At 37.6% G+C, this 17,303-nt stretch overlaps 1 long non-coding RNA gene across 1 annotated transcript; it reads right to left on the reverse strand.

Annotated features, from left to right (window-relative positions):
- Positions 1 to 2,906: 2,906 nt before the first annotated feature.
- LOC136223390 (uncharacterized) lies at positions 2,907 to 3,684 on the reverse strand. The gene is made up of 3 exons (XR_010685953.1): positions 3,452 to 3,684; positions 3,172 to 3,347; positions 2,907 to 3,079 (listed from the first exon to the last, which is right to left on the reverse strand). It is a non-coding gene; the product is annotated as an uncharacterized lncRNA (long non-coding RNA).
- Positions 3,685 to 17,303: the final 13,619 nt, after the last annotated feature.

The following is a 17,303-nucleotide window of genomic DNA, read 5'->3' on the forward strand; positions in this document are numbered from 1 at the left end:
TTCCCCTATAAGCTTATCCATAAGGCTGGAAAACAGAACAAGGTGGCGAACGCCTTGAGTCGAAGGGTGTCACTAATAAAAACAGTCAACCTGGAGACCGATTGTTTTGAACACATCAGAGGAGAATACTTGGCGGATCCTGACTTTGGCAGTATCTGGGAGAAGTGTCAACACCAGCATGGGGATGGGGCGTATGATCTGATGGATGAGTATCTGATGAGGGGTAACCAACTTTGCTTACCCTGCACTTCCATCCGCGAAAAGGTTGTTCATGATCTACATGGCGGATCCCTCCGAGGGCATTTTGGGAGAGACAAGACATTTGAAGCAGTGAGTTCTCGTTATTTCTGGCCTAAGATGAGAAGAGATGTTGCCTACTTAGTAGAACGATGCTATATTTGCCAGACCGCCAAGGGACGCACTACAAATGCTGGCTTGCAACTACCTTTGCCTGTGCCAGAGACCATATGGGAGGATCTGTCCATGGACTTTGTCCTAGAGTTGCCCAGAACTCGGAGAGGTATGGATTCCATCTTTGTTGTGGTCGATCGGTTTTCAAAGATGGCCCACTTCATACCTTGTCGTAAAACTAATGATGCCTCAGCGACTGCTAAGCTATTCTTCAGAGAGATTGTCAGGCTACATGGCGTACCTAAGAGCATTGTTTCGGATCGTGATACGAAGTTCCTTAGTCACTTCTGGCGAACGTTGTGGGCTCTGTTTGATACGTCTCTGAAGTTTAGTACCACCGCCCATCCTCAAACAGACGGACAGACCGAGGTGGTCAATAGAACTTTGGGAAACTTACTGCGCAGCAAATGTAAGGATAAGCCCAGGATGTGGGATGTGGTTTTAGCCCAAGCTGAGTTCGCCTACAACGGCTCTGTACATTGGGGAACCGGGAGATCCCCATTTGAGGTGGTATACACGAAGACCCCGAACCACGTCCTTGATATAGCCCATCTTTCTAAAGGAAACGTGACTGCCAACCAGCTGGCCAAGGATTATGTACAGATGCACCAAGAGGTGAGAGAGACTCTTGAAGAGAGAAATAAAAAATTAAAGGCTAAGGCGGATGAGCACCGCAGGGACCTACAGTTTGAGGTTGGGGATGAGGTTGTGGTCTATTTGGGCAAAGAGAGACTCGCCAACGCCACAAGCAGCAAGCTTCGGCCTAGGAAATACGGGCCATACAAGGTCACCAAGAAAGTCAATGCCAATGCCTATCATATAGCATTGCCGAATTGGCTTGGTAAAATCTCACCAGCGTTCAACATCCGTGACCTTAGCCCGTGGAAGCCGGATGGTCCTTTGGAGTTCAACACAGACAAATCAGTGCCGAATTCTTTTAAAGAAGGAGAGAATGATGCGGACATCCTAACTCGGATCGCTGATCACACACGCTCTGGCGGATCCTCAGACATCAGACCCACGGAGGTTGTACCTAGGAGGGCGGATCCCCAAGACATACGAGCAGGGCGGATCTAGGAGTACACAAGGAGGCGAATCAACATCTACCCCTAGGCGGATCTCGGTTTACTTCCTCCCGAAGTAATTCACCAACAACCCTGACAATCCGTACCTGTACCATTGTATTGATTGTCGGGGCATATCACCTATTTTACCCTTTACGGATAGCCTTATTGAAACCCTAGTAAGGGGTAGTCCTTGACTTTTATTATCATTAAGAGGATGTATTTAAACCCTCATTTTGTAAGGATAAACTAACTTTTTATCAATAAAAAATCATTCTCTTTGAGAACCTAAGGTAAATACCTTGTTTATTGGGATTCATTCATTCTAGTTTAGCTAGAGAAGAACCTCTTTGTTGGTTTACGATTAAAACCTTCATTTATCGCTTTCAATCTGTATCAGAAAGCCCGCTCATCAATACCAAAGTACAAGTCCAACAAATCCCAAAGCACGGGTTATTGTCCATTCAAGTCAATGAATTCCAAAGCTTCAGGTATTATCTAGTCCAATGAATTCCAAAGCTTGGGGTTTTGTCCATATGAATCCAATGAAATCTGTTCGGGTAAGAAATAATTCAAAAGTCAATCCGGATCCACATCAAGTTCGGGTCAAAACCATTTTAGTCCGGGCAAAGGATCCACATCAAGCACCAAAGCTCAAGTCAAGTCCAATACAAAATTCAAGATAAAGCCCACCACACAAAGGCCCATTCACATTAGCAGGCCCACAACCTGTGTAACAAAAAACCGATTTCCAAAGGGCAGCAAAGTCATTACAAAATTCTACAACAAATCTCCAGGGGAACATACACTTAGACAAGTCATTTTGATCCAATAGAGAGGTCATTTTGACCAAAACTTAGTCATTAAGTCTTCATTTTCCTTAATTTTCCTCTATTTAAGGAGGATCCCACCTCCATTGTAAGGGGCCTCTAATTTTAGAGGGATAATAAGCATTAGAAAGGGCCGGCTCTTTTTAGAGTCTCTGTATTTTTAAAATGTTGATCATCAATAGATATTTCTGTTCTTCCATATCTGATGTTTTTGATTCATTTTGTTTCTTCTTCCATGTCTGTTATTTGTTTCATTTCTTTACTTTTAGTTCAAAAATCAGAGATAAAGCATGGATAAAGATCAATACTATTGATCCCAAACTTTATCAGTTTGGCCTGTATGCTTTTAATATGATCTGAGTTGGCAAATTTCTACATATTCAGTTATTCATATACTGCTCTTCTATTTATCTCTTATATGCATTTCTAAATTAGGTTTCAGTTCATAAAAAACCTTTATTTTGGATTCTTTGACACTATGCTTAACTGTAAAAAACCATGGGTTCAAAATCAAAAGGTTTCTCTTTATAAAACCCTTTTTCCTAAAATAACCAGTTAATAGATCATCTTTCACTTTCTAAAAAATCACTTTTCGTTTCCAAAAGGATAGTATTGTTCATGATCACTGAAATTTTATTTTGTGTTAAAAAAAAAAGCAAAAAGAATACAATAGCAGATTAAACAATAAAGGAAACAAAAGCATATTCTGCCTTTACGTGTTTGTTCCTTTTTGTGTTGATGATCTTCTTGATTTTTACCCCTTTGTTTTGTTTCCTGTAAATGACAAGTAAAGCAAATGAGCTTCAATAAAAAGAAAATGAAATCGATTGATAGATAAGCTAAGGTTAGGGCTCCTGGATTTTCACCTTAATAATAAGAAAAACAACCATGAACCGCTGTGAACCGCTGCAAGACCGCCACCATCAGTCACAACGAGGTGAGGTGATCGTCGGAGATCTCCTTGGCCGCTGGAATCAGTCACCACCGTCTCACATCAGTCTTTCTCCATCATCGCCGAACATCAACCATAGCAGATCCGGATCTAAATGAAAAAACAAAAGAAAGGACCTTCATCAAGATCTGAGAAGAAAATAATCAGGACCGGAAATAAGAAGATCCGAGAAGGAAGAGAAGGAGAGAACTCACCGTGGATCTGCCGCCGTTAAAAGAATCGGACCCTCGATCGAAGAAGCCTAACACCGAATGAAGGGAAAAGGAAGGGTTGTTGAAAGGAAGAGTAGAAGCTGACACTTACGTAAATAGGAGAACCACCGCAGACGGCAGATCAAAGAGAACCGGCAGCCATGGAAGGAGCTGCGTTTTGCGTTTAAGACACAGGAAGTGAAAGAAGAGAGAAGAGGTAGAAGGTGAAGGTTGGCTGCTGGAACACAAGTGAGGTAAAAAAAACCCTAAATATCCAAATATATACCCTATTTTTTAATATTCCGAATTAACCCCTATTATTTTGGTTATTTTAATTCGATCCCACTAGTTATAAGTTGTTTCGGTTGAGTCCCTACGAATTACAGTTTACCCCCTCTCATTTTATTAATTTGTGAATTGAACCCCTTTTGTTTTAAGTTTTCAATCAAATCCTTTAATCCAAATTAAATGGACTACTGCAAGCCCAATTTCGTCTTCGGGCCAGGTGAAATTTTCAACCCCATTGTTCTCCTATCCATATTTTATTTTAAATATACATGTATAAGTTTAGTTTTAAGCATATAATATATTAATTAGTTTATATACGTATAGATTAATTGTTTTATTATTTTCAATTAAGCTAACATGTAATTTTAATTCTCAGTTAGTTTAAATATTGATAACTTTATTTTTGTAATTATCAATTTAGTGAATGTGTATAATTTTAATTAGCTCATTATTGTTTTAGATTATTTTTTATAAATATACTTATCTATGTATATAAAACTATAATCGTATTAAAACTCATTTTTGACATACACGTTATGTACGCTAAATTGGGTTGTAATATAAACTAATTAATTGCACGTGTATGTTATATCCATAATTTCAAAATAAAAAGTAAACCAATTCGAAATGTTATTTCGAATCAATAAATATTCGAAATGTTATTTCCAATCAATAAATATAACCAAGTTAAATTGAATCGATACGTTCGAATTTATAATATACTTAAAATATTTCTTATTAAAATTCATATTTTATATTTTATTTAAAATATATGTGATATATGATTCAAAATATGATTACGTATATGTAATATACGTAATTCAAAATAATAATAAAAAGTCAATTCGAGATGTTATCTCGAATTAATAAAATTAACCAGATTAATTCGAATCGATATGAAAATGTCATTCGAATTTAATAATTCGTTTAAAAGATTCCTTATTAAAATTTATATTTTACTCATGGTATATGTGATATACGTATGGTAAAATTATATTTTAATTCAATAAATACGATTACGTGTATGTTATATACGTAATCTCAAATTAAAACAAACTCAATAACCCACAAAATCCACAACTACCTGGTCTATATCGATAATTTAAAGCAAAATAAATAGCAACAGCATAATATCACAATAGTACCGATGCGTCGGGCGGGGTAGGGTGAGATCACATCTCTTCCTTACACGTAACCGGAAAAACGAACTTTAAATCTCTCTGAAGATCGTCCTTATCAAAACCAAACCATATAGAGTCAATCCAAACATATAGGGCGACCAATCACGCCCGTACACGTATTTCCAAGTGATGATTGGTGGCGACTCGAAACTGGAAGCCAGGGTAAAAACCGTACAATCCTCAATATGGTGAGATGCTTGCTTGAAGAAAAACAAACGCCCAAAATGCTTTGGCCAGATGCTGCGAAGTGGACATGTCACATTCTCAATCGGAGTCCCGCTGCCTCTGTGAAAAATAAAACTCCAGAAGAATGTTGGAGCGATTTGAAACCTAACATTGAATATTTCAGGGTATTTGGCTGCATTGGAAATGTACATGTACCTGATGCTAAGAGATTGAAGTTAGATGCAAAAAGTCAGAAATTAGTCCTGATCGGCTACAGTGTGGAGTCCAAAGGAAATAAGCTGATTAATCCTTTCACAAAGAAAGTAACCATTAGCAGAGATGTCATCTTTGAAGAAGATGAAAGATGGGATTAGGCAAAAACAAAAGAGGAGACTATTGATGTACTTGATTGGGGAGAAGAATACGAAGTAGCCCACAATCAAGGAGATGAAAGTGAAGAAGAAGCAGATTTAGATGAAGAAAATACAGCAGATGTGGATGAAGACATCACCTCCAATGACGCAGAAAATTCAAGCTCCAACAGTGATGTTCCAAATTCAGCAAGTTCCAGCTCTAACTCACTAAATTCCAGCCCCAATAATACCTCTAATTCATCTTTCTCAATTAGAGAACGAAGAGCTCCTGCCTACTTAGAAGATTACACAAGTGGAGAAGGATTCTCTAAAGATGAGGTACAAAACTTTACTCTATGTATATCTGCTGATCCCATTTTCTATGAACAAGCAGCAAAATTGAAGAAATGGAGGGATGCAATGGATCTTGAAATCGAAGCAATAAAGAAAAATCAAACTTGGGAACTTGTAAAGGCTCCTTTGGAAGTGAAGGTGATAAGTGTCAAGTGGGTGTATCGAACCAAGCTGAACGAAAATGGAGAGATTGACAAATGTAAAGCACGCCTCGTGGCAAAAGGGTATGCTCAAGAAAAGGGAATTGACTACAATGAGGACTTTGCACCAGTAGCACGATAGGATACTATTCGCATGGTAATTGCAGTAGCAGCGAAAAATGGTTGGAAGTTGTTTCAACTAGACGTTAAAAGCGCATTTCTGCACGGAGAACTCAAAGAAGACGTCTACGTCGCTCAACCACAAGGCCATGAAGTTAAGGGAGAGGAGAATAAAGTATACAAACTAAACAAAGCTCTTTATGGCTTAAAGCAAGCTCCAAGGGCGTGGTTTAGTAGAATTGAAGGATACTTCATCAAAGAAGGGTTCGAAAGAAGCTGCTGTGATCCTACCTTGTAAAACAGGAGAACAACAAGATTCTAATTATAAATCTCTATGTTGATGATCTTGTTTTTACAGGCAATGATTTGATTATGATACAAAATTTCAAAAACTCTATGAAGAATGAGTTCGAGATGACTGATCTAGGAGAAATCAAGTATTTCTTGGGAGTGGAAGTTCATCAAGGAGTAAATGGCATTTTCATCAGCCAGAAGAAATATGCCAGTGAAATGCTTGAAAAATTCGGGATGAAAGGGTGCAATGGAGTCAGAAATCCAATTGTTCCAGGAAACAAACTATCAAAGGAGGAGGAAGGCACTCAAGTAAATGGAAGCTTATTCAAGCAGATGGTTGGAAGCTTGCTATACATGACTGTCACAAGACCAGATTTGATGTACAGTGTATGTCTTATAAGCACATTTATGTCAAAACCCCTGGAAATACATATGTTAGCAGCTAAGAGAATCTTGAGATACATTCAAAGTACTGCTGATTTTGGCATTGTTTACAAACGAGCTGCACAACTGAGTTAATGGCATATACAGACAGTGATTATGCTGGTGATATAGATGATCGAAAGAGTACATCAGGGTATGTTTTCGTATTAAGTGGAGGAGCTGTAGCTTGGGCATCAAAGAAGCAACCTGTAGTGAGTCGTCAACTACAGTGGCGGAATATATCGCTGCTGCCTCATATGCGTGTCAATGTGTCTCGATGTAGAGAATTCTGAAACAAATTGAAGGTACAAAAATTGACTATGTGAAGGTTCTCTATGACAATTCTTCTACTATTAAACTTGCAAAGAATCCGATACTTCATGGGAGAAGCAAACATATTGATGTAAGATTTCATTTCTTAAGAAATCTTGTAAATGATGGGTCAATTAAAATGGAATATTGTGGCACGAATGAGCAAGTTGCAGATATCATGACAAAACCTTTAAATCTTGATCAATTTGAGAAGCTTAGAGAAGCACTTGGTGTTCGAAGCCGCTTGGGTATAAACTAACTTGCTGTAAGCAAGTTTAGTTTAGGGGAGAGTTTTGTTAAGTCACGTGTCTTCTTGTTAGGTTTCTTTGAAGTAGTTTTTGCTGTTAACAATAAGTTCCTAGAAAATAGGAATAAGTTAGAGTTTGATTCTATATGTTTTGGTCTTTCCTGTAATCACGTTTCCTATATATGTGGGATACGTTAGTTTCTCTTTTTGGATTTTTGTTCATTGTAAAGCTATTTAAAGCTTCCTCAGTTTACATTCTAAATAACAAATACTCTTTGAATTGTGTTGCAATTTGTCTATTGTGTTCAATATTTATCACTTTTCTCGCCTGGGAACAACGAAGCATGGATCGATGGTAAATACATTGATATCTCAAGATGGAAAATGATGATGGGATGTCATTGCAATTAGGGTTACATAATGTAACTCTATCACAGTACCTTCCAGTGATAATCATGAAATTATACCAAATTATCTTCAACTCTAGAGCAGCTCGAGGTTTGCTTTATTTGCTATATTCTTAATTTATTACTAAGCATCAGTTTCAATTTTCGGTAAGCCAGACATCATTCTGCACCTATTTTTGTTTATTTGGACAAATAGCCCCTTATTCACATATATATCACATTTTTCATAATGCTTTATATATTTAATGAACTGGCTTATTTCTCCAACAAGTATCAGCATTATTTTACATATTTGCTAATCTTCAAGTTCAGTTACTTCTAAAGTGAAATAAGATTGACAAAATCCCTTCCTACTCACAGTGGACATGGCCAAAGAGACGGTAGGACTTTAAATATACTCCCACCAGCTCTAGTAAGAACCAGAAGATATTATCTGAAATAAATATTTAATGCGTCTCCTTAGATTGGAGAATAGATTGGAGGTTCATTTGTTTTAGCAAATATATGCAGCATTAATGATTTTCTTTTTGCTTACATTTGTGAAATTAGCATGATTTGGTAAAATGTTGCTTCAGTTGATGGCCACGCTAGTCTGAAATCTCATGCTTCTTTACTATTTGAATAAGCAGTTCCAATCTGAGTAGTGTCTATTTAATGCACTCAAATCACTTCAACAGGAAGATATTAACCCATTTAATGACCTGAAATAACTTGAATTATCCCTAGGTTTTAATGCCCTGAAATCAATTGAACAGCTAAGTTTATCATATAAACACATGTTAGCTCAATCTCCTCCAAGTAAAGAGACTGAATTTATAGATAGCATTTGTTAATTAGAGGATTATACGTGTATATGTGTTTACTGGAAATTTAGTTTTAGTTCCTAGAAATGTAGGACTAGCTCGATTTTGAAAAATAAAGCAATCTATTTTAATAAATGTTTTATAAAATAATTGATACCCTTCTTTTGTTCATTAGCTTCATTAGTTTCATTAGTTTATGAATGAGAATTTTGATTATAAATGTATGCAATGGTTTAAAATTTTCCCCTTTATGCACCATTAGCTCTTGGTCACACGACAACAACCTTTACAACAACCTTTACAACAACCTTTACCGTTGCGCCAAGGCTCGCCCTCTTGCCAAATAAATTGGCAGGGGAAGGCTTGCCCCGGACCCCTCCTCGGACCCTCGCTCAGCGGGGACGCGTAGTGCGACCGATCCGTCCTTTTACCCCGAATCATTTCGGGACTAAGGCTTTGATGTTGTCGTTGTTGTTGTATGCACCATTAGCTAATTGAATTAGTTCAATGTAATGGTGACAATGTGGTGGTCAAGTATTGAAACTATGAATGAGAATTTTGATTATAAATGTGTGCAATGTTTTAAAATTTTCCTTTTCTGCACCATTAGCTGAGTGAATTAGTTGAATGTAATGATGATAATGTGGTGGTCGAGTAACTATTTCCATGCTAGGATAAATTTATATTTTGAAATTTAACAATTTATTCTTTTGCAAGTATTCTACACAGTTGTATTTTGAGTTGAATTCATCTGTTTCTTTCCACATACAAATCTTAATTAATCTTTCTCCTTTTCTTTTGCATTCTTCATAGTTAATTCATGTTTGTTTACTCCAATCTTTCTTGTAAACAAAGGCATATTCTTTCTTGTAAACAAAGGCTTAACTCACCCAAGAGGAACCTTGAAGGATTAGAGTTTGGCTCACATATTTAAGGAGTTATATAGCTTCCCAAATTACCAGTGAGGGATGTTAAATACGTCCCCTCACGTCCAATTCATTTCGTGCGTGACGATAATATTAGTGGGGTCCAACATTGAAGCGAGGCCTCCAACATTGAACCATGACTCTGATGCATGTAAACAAAAGTCCAAGTCACCCCAAAAGTTAGGTTTGCCTCACATATTTAAGGAGCTATATAGCTTCCGAAATTAGCAATATGAGATGTTTAACACGCCCCCTCACACCCAATTAATTTGGTATATGACGCTAATATTTGTCTTCAAAAATGTCTTTTATTGCAGCGGTCACGAGAGAGGATGGAGGCAATAACGGTTATAATCTGACTCAAGAAGAAAATCAAAATCAAAATAAAGAAGGCAATCATCATCTAGAAGGTAATGAGAACTTCAATTTTATTGACAACTAGGTCAGCTCAGAAAGGAAAAGAAACATTAAAATGTGAAAAAACATTGATTTTGTGCAGGAAAAACAATGGTGAAGAAACGTGAAGAAAATCCATGTCAACATTTAAGTGCATCAGCATATTTTTCGGCAGAACAAAAAAGTATATTCTATCACTTATTGCATAAGGTTGCCGGCGAAAACATCCCTTTTGAGGATAGGAGGCTCCATGTAAGTCTGAGGTTTAAATTACTAATTGCTTGTTTAAATTTGCATTATTTAAAGCAAATCATTCTAGAGACGTTCTATTTTTTGGATTCATCGATGCATATAAGCACACACAGAAAATCTATTGCAACCAATGCCTACGTAATAGCAAGGAAAATCTAAAATTCAAATGCAGCGTCTACACTTTTTTTTATTGCATGTAAACTTTCCTACATAATGTTTAGTCTTAGTGAAATTAATTCTTGAAAGGAAAATCTAAAATTCAAATATACCCTCTTTGTTATCTGTTCTATAGGATCAATGCTGTTGGAAATATGCCTTAGTGAATTTATTAGCAGATAATGTTTCATTTAATTATTTGAATTTAGGAGAAGTTATTCAGTTATTGCTTATGTTCAGGAGAAGTTCTGGAAGTCAGTTGTAACTGATGTTTGTAATTCTGTATAAATTTCCTGAAGTTCAATAGAACTTAAGTGTTGGTTCCAAACTCTTTAGGGTTGGTTCCAAACTCCTAAATGTTAATTACTACAAAATGGTATCAGAGCAAATTATCTTGAGGGATCTGTGAGAATGGAAGCAGATGCAGTATCTTTTAATCAGGTTGCTGCACCAGTTTTTTGATGGCCAGAATTAGCAAGCTTAGGATACTTTGAAGGGTCTTTATCATGGAAATGATAGAACAAGAAGAAAATGAGACTCTACAAGAGTTTTCTGATAAACGGTGATAAATAAAAGGTTTGGGCATATTCAAAGGAATTGTAGAACCAAGTCTGAAGAAAGTGTCAAGTTGACACATGTTGCCGAAGAAGAAGAAACATTGTTTTGAAATTGGTGAGACGTGCACCAATATGAAGCATTTGGAGAGAAAGTGCTCCAAGTCAAATATGAAGCATTTGGAGAGAAGTGCTCCAATTCAAATATGAAGCATTTGGAGAGAAGTGCTCCAATTCTAATATGAAGCATTTGGAGAGAAGTGCTCCAATTCTAGAATGGTGATGGGAAGTACATCATCAAAACAAATTTTGAATCAAAAGGTCCAATTCTAGAATGGTGATGGGAAAGTACATCATCAAAACAAACTTTGATACAAGTTGGGTGTTTGTAAATACTAAGGCAAGGAGGAGTTTGTTGGAAATATGCCTTAGTGAATTTATTAGCAGATAATGTTTCATTTAATTATTTGAATTTAGGAGAAGTTATTCAGTTATTGCTTATGTTCAGGAGAAGTTCTGGAAGTCAGTTGTAACTGATGTTTGTAATTCTGTATAAATTTCCTAAAGTTCAATAGAACTTAAGTGTTGGTTCCAAACTCTTTAGGGTTGGTTCCAAACTCCTAAATGTTAATTACTACAAATGCAACTCTCCCACCAGCTATTACAAAATCCTCCCTTTCCTCATAGCAACAAACAAAAATTTTGTAACAAACAAAACGATGATTTTTTGCTCTTAGGGTAACGAAAAATTTGTGTGCTTAATTAAACTTTCATAACTTAACTTTATCACGCTTATGTTAAAGGTAAAATACCAAAAAAAGGAAGATGACTTGATTTGGTTACCTTTCTCTGATGAAGTTTAACTTGTTCTCTATATATGCATTTGATAGAATCAAGTTGTTGGCTTTGAAACTTCAGTCTCCTTATTGGCTTGCTTCACTGGCCAGAGCTTAAACTTCAGTCTCCTATGTATGAAGATTTGCCACACTTTCTATATAACCTACAACAGCCATATTCGGAATGAGCAGAAGAATTGTTCCCCTGCAACAATTAGTTAGATTTGTTAAATCCAAAAACAAGTTTTTTGTTTTGAAGCATGATGATCTAAGCTTAACCTTTTGGTTAAGGTGGTTGAGAGGATCCACGGTATAATCAGAGTTAAAAATCCAATAAAATATACATTTATTCTTATAGAAGAGTCTTGAAGCATGTTAGGGGTAAGATAGCAAGTCTAGCTACAAACTCTATTTCATGTAGGTAGTAGGAAGCCTTCAACTAAAAAATGGTATGAAAAGTACACATTCAAGGTATAATGAGAGTTAAAAAATCCGATAAAAGATACTGATATTCTCGGAGAATGATCCAATTCAGGGTATAATTGGAGTTACAAATCTGATGAAAGATAATGATATTCTTGTTAGAAATAATAAATTTATAATTAATAATTTTTATGTTGATTGTTATTAAGTTAGTTTAGAATAACTTATTAGAAGTTATGTGATTCTAAGTTACACTAAAAAAAAAGAATTAAAAAGAAATAAAATTAACTAAAGCTTCCTCCTATCTTTCTTTGGCTTCTTCTATTCTTCTTTTCTCTCCAACAAATCTCGGATTATAATCCGACGAATGGAAGCAGTTGAGATTGAAGATTTCATTAAAAGAATGGAAATCAACAACAAAGGTGCATTAGCATATTAATGCATCTAACAACAAAAAGATGAGGAAAGAATTAGCATATTTATGCATCTAAACAACTAAAGGAGGAGGAAAGAACAAGAAGGATGTTTATAAGCTAGAGGGCTAGAGGACTTTGGTTAGGGAGATTTCGTTTGGGCCAAATGTGGGACAACCTTTCCATGGTGGCCAGCCGTTGTGATGTGACAAGCTTCTGAATCCAGTCTTAGTTGTTCTAAATCAGACGTTCTCTGCATGATGAAATCGAGGTTGAACACATGATGAAATTGAGGCTTAGAATTACTAATTTCTTGTTTTGTTTATGTTAACTGTAAGTCGTTGTTTTCTATCACTTGCTGATGATGATGCTGAGTCAACAAGTCAGCGTAATTGTAAGTCAACCCGTCAGCAAGAGTAAAATCAAGAAGTCGGAATGCTGAGTTATCAAGTCAGCATGGCTGTGGTCAGCATGGTACTGAGGTGATAATACAGGTCAACATGGTCTTGCTGTGTTACCATTGGTCAGTAGGTCTTGCTGAGTTTGTACATTTTTGAGTAAGGATATTTTGGGTATTTTCACAACCTTGTAAAGGCTATAAAAGGTCTGGGTTGGGAAGTTGTTTCACACGAGAGATTCTTAGACTAAGTCATAAGTGTACACTGTGATAATCTGAATTGGGGATTGGGAAAACACGAGAGTTTCTGGAAAAGGAGAAACTGTTTCAATCTTGTTGTAATCTCCATTGATTAGTGAAGTTGCTGGATGTAGGCAGTTAAGCCGAACCAGGGTAAATTCTGTGTGTATTCTTTTGATTGTTGTTTCAAGATCCAATCTGTGATCTTTGTGTACTTTGTTTCTCTGTGTGGTTGATTGATCGTTCGAAGCGTAGTTCAACAATTGGTATCAGAGCTAATCAAGAATAGAGCAATGGGTTTTACAAAGATCGAGATCGAGCGTTTCAATGGTAAGGGAGATTTTGCTCTATGGAGACAGAGGATGAAGGCAATCTTGGTTCAAATGAAGGTTGCGAAGGCTCTGAAGGGCGAGAAGGAATTTCCGGCGACAATGACGAAGGAGGAGAAAGAAGATCTTCTTGAATTGGCTTACAGTACGATCGTCCTGTATCTTGGCGATAAAGTGCTAAGAGAAGTTTCGAAGGAAACCTCAGCTGCTGGGGTTTGGCTCAAGCTTGAACAGTTGTACATGACGAAGACACTCACCAATCGGGTTTATCTTAAGGGAAAGCTTTTCGGCTTCAAGATGAACGAGGACAAGCCAGATGAAGACTATCTTGATGATTTCTCAAAGATCATAATTGACCTAGAGAACATAGAGGTAAAGATTGAAGATGAAGATCAGGCCATAATGATCTTGAATTCTTTACCCCAGTCTTTCAGTCATTTTGTTGAAACCATGAAGTACGCTAGAGAAACACTAAGTCTGGAAGAAGTTTTGATGGCGCTAAAGTCAAAACAGATTGAGGCCAACACCAACACTGAAGCTGCAGAAGGATTGTTTGTTCGTGGAAGGTCTGAGAAAAAGGACTCTCACAAGCCAAAGAACAAGAACGGGAAAAAGTCCAAAACTACATCCTCAAGCAATAAAGAAGGCAAGGTCTACAAGTGTTTTCACTGCCATAAGGAAGGACATTTCAGGAAAAACTGTCCTGAGAGGAACAAGAGTCTAGGTCAGCCTAAAGATCAAGGCGAAGCCGCTGTGGTAGAAGAAGGTTATGAGAGCGCTGAGGTCCTTGTTGTCACTGATAAAGATCCAAACACTGACTGGATCTTGGACAACGGATGTACGTTCCATATGACTCCCAACAGGACGTGGTTCGAAGACTTTCAAGAGGAAGGTGGGAGGGTTCTTCTAGGCAACAACAAGTTGTGCAAGGTACTGGGTCAAGGCTCCATTAGGCTGAAGATGTTCGATGGTCAAGAAAGGATTATGACCGGTGTGAGGTATGTGCCAGAACTGAAAAGAAATTTAATTTCTTTGGGTACGCTTGATAAACAAGGATACAATTATAGAGCCGAAGGGGGTATCATAAGGATATCTAGAGGACCTTTAGTTGTTATGAAAGGTCCCATGAGTAATGGCCTATACACACTCCTAGGTAGTACTGTGTTAGTCTCTACCGCAAATCTCACCGAGTCTAAAACTGATAGAACCAATCTTTGGCACCTTAGACTAGGTCACGTGAGTGAAGTTGGTTTACATGAACTTAGGAAGTAGGGTTGTCTTGGTAAAGATCACATAGGAAAGATAGATTTCTGTGAGAACTGTGTCTTAGGGAAGTCTAGTAAATTCAAGTTTCCTAAGTCAGCAATACATAGAACCCGGGACATTCTTGAGTACATTCACTCTGACCTATGGGGGCCAACAAGAACTAAGTCTCATGGTGGGAGGACCTATTTTATGACTCTTATTGATGATTACTCTAGAAGAGTATGGGTTTATATTCTAGCTCATAAGAATGAGGCTTTGCAAACGTTCAAGGATTGGAAAGTGTTAGTGGAAAACCAAACAGGAAAGAAAATCAAAAGGTTGAGAACCGACAATGGTTTGGAGTTTCTTGACAAAGATTTCATCTCTTTGTGCAAGAAGTCAGGTATAACTAAACATCATACCGTTCCTGGAACTCCACAGCAGAATGGCCTAGCAGAGAGGTATAATAGGACTATCCTAGAAAGAGTTAGGTGCATGTTAATCCAATCCAGTCTTTCTGGGCTGAAGCAGTGCAAACTGCGTGTTACCTAATCAATAGGTGCCCATCATCTGCTATAGGTTTTAAAACACCTATGCAAATGTTGTCTGATCACCCAGAGGATTATGAAAAACTTAGAGTGTTAGGTTGTTCAGCTTTTGCACACGTTAGACAGGGAAAATTAGAACCTCGGGCTCTAAGATGTGTTTTTATAGGCTACCCTATAGGAGTCAAGGGCTATAAGTTGTGGTGCCTAGAATCTGGTTATAAGAAATCCATAGTCAGCAGAAATGTTGTGTTCAATGAGATGGATTTTCCTTATCGGAAAAACCAAGAAAAAACTCAGTTAGAACCGAGTAGTCCTGAGTCCATTCAAAACCTTGAGAGTGTTAAGAATGAGGTGGAGCTTGAAGAAAATAGTGAAAACACCCGTAAAACCGAGCAAGAAGTCAGTGATGGTAATGATACTGAGTCCAGTCAAAGCTATAGACTTGTTAGAGACCGTGAAAGAAGAGTCCCTAGGGCCCCGGTTAGATATGGTTTTGAGGACCTTGTAGCTTATGCATTTAGTGTTGCTAAGGAAGTATAAGAGTCTAAACCTGTAACCTATAGGGAAGCTGTGAATTCGGTTGACAAGGAACAGTGGCTTAACGCTATGAAGGATGAGATAAAATCCCTTGATAAAAATGAAACTTGGATTTTGGTAGATAAACCTTTTGATAAGAAGTTGGTCGGTTCAAGGTGGGTGTTTAAAAGAAAGGAAGGGATACCTGGTGTAGAGGAACCTAGGTTTAAAGCTAGGTTGGTGGCCAAAGGGTTTACTCAGCAGGAAGGTATAGACTTTAATGAAATCTATTCACCGGTTGTTAAACATAGGTCTATCAGGATTATTCTCTCTCTTGTAGCTCGTTTTGATCTAGAATTAGAACAGTTAGATGTCAAAACAGCTTTTCTTCATGGAAACCTGGATGAGGTCATATATATGCAACAACCAGAGGGTTTTGAAATAGGAGATAAAGACCAGCGGGTATGTTTGCTTAAGAAGTCTCTATATGGTCTGAAACAGTCCCCTAGACAGTGGTACATGAAGTTCGATGAGTTTATGATAAGTCAGGACTTTCATAGGTCTAGTTATGACTGGTGTGTGTATAGTAGAGACCTTAGTGATGGCTCTAAGATTTATCTCTTGTTATATGTTGATGACATGCTTATAGCTTGTCAAAACAAAGCAGCCATAAATCAGTTAAAGGCACAACTAAACACACGGTTTGAGATGAAGGATCTCGGGTCAGCACGGAAAATTTTAGGGATGCAAATTTCTCGAGACAGAGGAAGAAAGAAGCTATTCCTAAGTCAGTCAGTTTATCTGAGCAAGGTGTTAGAACGTTTTGGTATGACGAATTCAAAGGCCGTTCTCACTCCACTTGCAAGTCACTTCAAGCTGAGCAGTAAGCAAAGTCCTCAAACTGATGAGGAAAAGGAAGACATGGAGAGGGTGCCATATTCGAGTGTTGTAGGCTGTCTAATGTATGCGATGGTCTGTACACGTCCAAATTTGGCTCATGCTGTGAGTCTGATCAGCAGGTTCATGGAAAATCCAGGAAGAGCTCATTGGTCAGCGGTGAAGTGGGTGCTGAGGTATGTCAAAGGTTCACTGAGTAAAGGTTTGAGTTATGGTGGAGCTGAAGCCCTAGTGGATGATGTAGCAGGTTTTGTTGATTCTGATTATGCTGGTAGCATTGACACCAGAAAATCCCAAACCGGGTACGTATTCACTGTGTTTGGAACTGCAATAAGTTGGAGGGCAAGTCTACAGTCAGTTGTGACTTTGTCAACAACCGAAGCTGAGTTTATTGCTGTTACAGAGACAGTAAAAGAAGCTATGTGGCTGAGAGGAGTCTTAACGGAACTTGGAGTGACACAGATTGATGGTTTGAAGATTTACTGTGATAGCCAAGGAGCTATACATCTGTCAAAACATCAAGTTTTTCACGAGCAATCCAAACACATAGATGTGAGAATGCATTTCGTCAGGGATGTGATTAGCACTGGTACTGTTCAGGTGGTGAAAGTGGGAACTGAGGATAACCCAGCCGACATGC

The sequence above is a fragment of the Euphorbia lathyris genome, chromosome 3 (genome assembly GCF_963576675.1).
Source record: "Euphorbia lathyris chromosome 3, ddEupLath1.1, whole genome shotgun sequence".
Lineage (NCBI taxonomy): Eukaryota > Viridiplantae > Streptophyta > Magnoliopsida > Malpighiales > Euphorbiaceae > Euphorbia > Euphorbia lathyris.